We start from the raw sequence: 4,586 nt of genomic DNA, 5'->3' as shown, positions 1-4,586 counted from the left end.
TGGACTTCACAGCGGGGCATGCTTTACTTTCGTTCATAGATGGCTTTTTGGGCTACAACCAGAAAGTGATGGCACCTGAAGACCGAGAAAAGACTGCATTCACCACCCCGTGGAGGACTTATTGCTACAGGGTAATGCCATTTAGGCTGAAGAACGCTGGAGCTACATATCAACGGGCCGCGACCACAATATTGCACGACATGATCCACAAAGAGGTTGAGGTGTATGTGGACGACATGATTGTCAAGTCCAAAGAAAGAGAGGGCCACTACACCGCCTTGCAAAAGTTCTTTCAAAGGATCAGAGAATTTCGGTTGCGGCTGAATCCTCAGAAGTGTATGTTCGGTGTTACAGCAGGAAAAATGCTGGGGTTTCTGATTACACAGAGAGGTATCGAAGTCGACCCTTCCAAAATCAAGGCCATCCTAGAAATGCCACCACCAAGGATTGAAAAGGAGGTGCGAGGGTTTCTGGGTAAAGTGCAATTCATAAGACGGTTTATCTCAAAATTAACCTTGACTTGTAAACCACTTTTTGGCCTTCTGAAGAAAGGAAAGAAATTCCAATGGGATGACCGATGCCACGCTGCTTTTGAACAGATCATGGAATACTTACAGAACCCACCCCTGTTGTGGCTGCCAGAGCTAGGGAGACCGTTGATTTTGTATCTTTCAGTGACTGAGACTACAATGGGCTGCATGCTTGCGCAAGAATCAGAGGACAAAGTGGAGAGAGCCATCTACTATCTGAGCAAGAAGATGCTAGAGTATGAGACTCGCTACACACCGTTGGAAAAGGCTTGCTTAGCTTTGGTATGGGCTACCAGGAAGCTGCGGCACTACCTGTTAGCTCACTCCGTAATGTTGGTTTCGCGACTAGATCCCATCAAATATCTCTTCGAGAAACCGGTACTTACGAGTAGACTAGCTCGTTGGTTGCTGTTGCTTTCCGAATTCGATCTGAAATATGTGACGCGCAAGTCAGTCAAGGGAAGAGCAGTAGCAGAATTCTTAGCCGATTATCCAGTGGAAGGGGGTGAAGCAATTAAGTACTTATTCCCAGATGAGGCCATTTTGCATATCGAAGACGAAACTTGGACGATGTACTTTGACAGAGCGTCAAACCAGTGCGGGTATGGGATAGGGGTGTTACTCATAGCACCCGACAATTTCCGTATCCCTCTAGCATTCAAACTCCGATTCAAAGTCTCGAACAACGAAGCAGAATATGAGGCATGCATTGCCGGTCTAAAAGCAGCCTTGGAACTAGGGGCAAAATGGTTGGACGTCATCGGGGACTCGAACCTTGTTATATCCCAAGCTAAAGGGGATTGGAAGGTCAAAGAGGAAAAGATGATAATGTACCACCAAACCTTGGACCTACTGATTCCTCAGTTTGAGAAGCTAAACTTCACTCATCTACTAAGAGAAAACAACAGGTTCGCAGATTCACTAGCAACTCTATCTTTCATGATAGACATCCCGTTTGGAGTCCGGATGTGTCCAGTCATCATAGACCAGAAATTTGTGCCGGCTTACGAGTCGATTGCTGCTATAGATGAGGTTCAAGATGAGAACCCCTGGTATTACGATATTTGGAATTTCTTGGAGAAGGAAGCATATCCACCAGGGGTAAATGCCAAGGATAAAAGGGCAATCAGAAGAATGGTCGTTCAGTTCATCATCTGCAGAGGTAAATTGTATAAAAGAGGTCATCTGGGAATGCATAAGTTGTGCGTTGAAGCTGAAGAATCAAAACGCCTGATGGAGGCCTTCCATGGAGGGGAATGCGATGCGCATATGAACAGGGTCATGCTAGCGCGAAACATCCTCAGACAAGGTTATTATTAGTCCACCATGGAGGAGGATTGTATAGGCTTTGTTCGGCGATGCCACAAGTGTCAGATCCATGCAAACCGCATGAGCATTCCGCCGTCAAAGCTGTACAATATGACTTCGCCATGACCATTTTCAGTTTGGGGAATCGATGTGATCGGGGCTGTTACTTCGAAGGGGTCGAATGGGCATGAGTTCATCCTAGTCGTAATAGATTTTTTCACGAAGTGGGTTGAGGCCCAATCTTATGCGGTGTTGAAGGCGTCGCACGTTGCAAAGTTTATCAAAAACAACATCATCTGTCGTTATGGGGTCCCAAACGAGGTCATTTCAGATAATGGTTCCCACTTCAAGAAGGAAGTGATTGACTTGTTGGAGAAATACAACGTGGCTTTTCATAAGTCATCCACATACCGGCCGCAAACCAATGGAGCGGTTGAGGCCGCCAACAAGAACATCAAGCACATACTGCAAAAGATGGTGGAAACCTATCGGGATTGGTTAGATAAGCTGCCGTTTACTCTGTGGGGTTACTGGACGTCAATTCGAACTTCTACTGGGGCGACTCCGTATTCATTAGTTTATGGGATGGAGGCCGTTCTTCCTATTAAAATTGAGGTTCCGTCTTTGCGAGTACTGGCTGAGTGTTAGATAGCCGAAGCAGATTGGCAGCAGAGCAGATTTGAGGAACTCATGCTCTTTGATGAAAGAAGACTGAAAGCACTCTACTATGTTCAAGGTTATCAGCGCAGAATTGCCTGGGCTTTCAATAAGAAGGTTAAGTCCAGGAATCTAAAAGAAGGAGATTTGGTGCTCAAGGACAACCGAGCTCGCATTCATGACCCTAGGGGCAAGTTCAGACCCAATTGGACTGGTCCCTACATCATTATGTCTATTTGGTCAGGTGGAGCTGTGGTTCTAATGGACCTAGATGGCCTAGAGTTCTCACAGCCGATCAACATGGATAAGTTGAAGAAATATTACCCCTGAGAGGCTCACTAGGCCGAAAACCCGAAAGGGCGACCTAGGCAAAAGTCAGAGCACAAAAAAATTGAAATTATAAAAACTGAGCTCGCAAGGTTGAAAATCCGCAAAGGGCGGCCTTGGCAAAAGTTAGAGTGTAAAAGGAGAGTGAAAATACTCGACTGAACCCGAGCCTAAACTATGTAAGGCTTGATTCCGATCTTTGGGATACGTAGGCAACTTCATCCTGAAGTTCAGCCATAAACTTTTCCCCGATCAACTTTGTCCATTCGATTATCTCTGCCATCTTTGTTTATTTAACATTCAAGAGTTCGGTTATGATCTTCGGTACAGTGCTTTTCAGACTAGGGGCAACTTTCCGTTGCCTTGCAGTGTCACCGTACTATTCAGACTACGGGCAACTTTCCAGTTGCTAGGATCCGAGGTTGTGCATCTCAATGACAAATTTCAGGCGTGTCCAGTTCTAATCCATATCGAAAATGGTTTTGAAAAATTTTAATAAAAGTGGACTTTGTTCAAAATTAATCTTTTTACAACTTAGACCATTTTTGGACCAAAGCGGAAAATTTTCAGTACCCACAACCTTCAATTTCATTGATTTCAATACAGAGTTCGCCTGCTCTTGCATACAAATTGAAGTTGCTTTTTATTACATTCATAAAGAAAACTTGAAAGTACTAATAAAGCAATAAATTCGGGGCATAGATTAGTCAGGTGTTCCTGCGCCCCCTCCCAGAGCTAGTCGAAGCCTCTGATGCCAAAGTGGGCCTTTCCTGTGCCTCCTCATTGAGCCAATCCAAGCACTCATCGGACAAAGTGCAACTGAAAGTGGGAGAGGGGGCCAGGAGTTCTCTAGTCCCCCATGCTGTGGCATACCGGGCAAGTTGTGCACCTCGGAGTGGGAATGCAGCAGGGTACTCTATCCCCTCTGGCGGGCAAGTCTGATCATGCCCGAACTGGCGTTGGAACCGGAACGGAAAGTAGAACACACAGTGTCTCATGCCAATCAATTGAATCCCAGGTTGACGGGTCATGTTGTAACTCATTGCCGGCAGATTGAGCCAAGGGCAGCGCCAAGCGATGTGGTTTGCAGACAAACTACACATCCATTTATACCACCACCCCTCATCCAGGGCATCGACCAGGCATTAGTCACGAGCTGAGTATGCTGGGCAAGACTCCACAATCTATAACTTGTCCATCAACCACACCTGGGGAGGGATAAAAAATGAGAGAATAAAGAATAGAGAAATGTACGATGAGAGAAAAGAAAGAAAAGGGTTTTGTGAGAAAAACCGAGCCTGAGGGCCGAGTGATGTGAGCTATACATATGTGAGATTGGGTGGGAAACATTACTGCAATAGTAGTGGGCTCTCCGCAAGCCTAGCCGTCTCCCGGCGATGAAAAGCGTCTAAGCCCATCAATGTCTCAGCCAATGTCATGGCGATGCAGCTCTTGCCCTTTTTTAAACCTTGGGCAACCTCGATCAACCGGACATTGAACCCACCGGAGCCTGGGGCAAGCAAGAAATGAGATAGCAAGCATAGGCAAAGCGCGTGTCGCCAATAGCCCTGCCAATGATGGTCGTCGCGGTCACCAGCATTAGAAAACCAGCGAACCAAGCTTGGGATGTCCAACTCCCCATCGTGAACCAATGATCGAGCATCATGCAAAGTGAGGCCGCACATTCGTCCTAGGGCTTGGACGTGGCCAAATCGGAGTTGAGGCAAGATCTCCTCATTGCGCTTGGATTCCATCAAAGCTTGG

The sequence above is a fragment of the Camellia sinensis genome, unplaced genomic scaffold, assembly GCF_055761805.1.
Source record: "Camellia sinensis isolate YWXY unplaced genomic scaffold, ASM5576180v1 Unanchor1, whole genome shotgun sequence".
Lineage (NCBI taxonomy): Eukaryota > Viridiplantae > Streptophyta > Magnoliopsida > Ericales > Theaceae > Camellia > Camellia sinensis.
Note: the sequence above shows the minus strand (reverse complement) of the source record.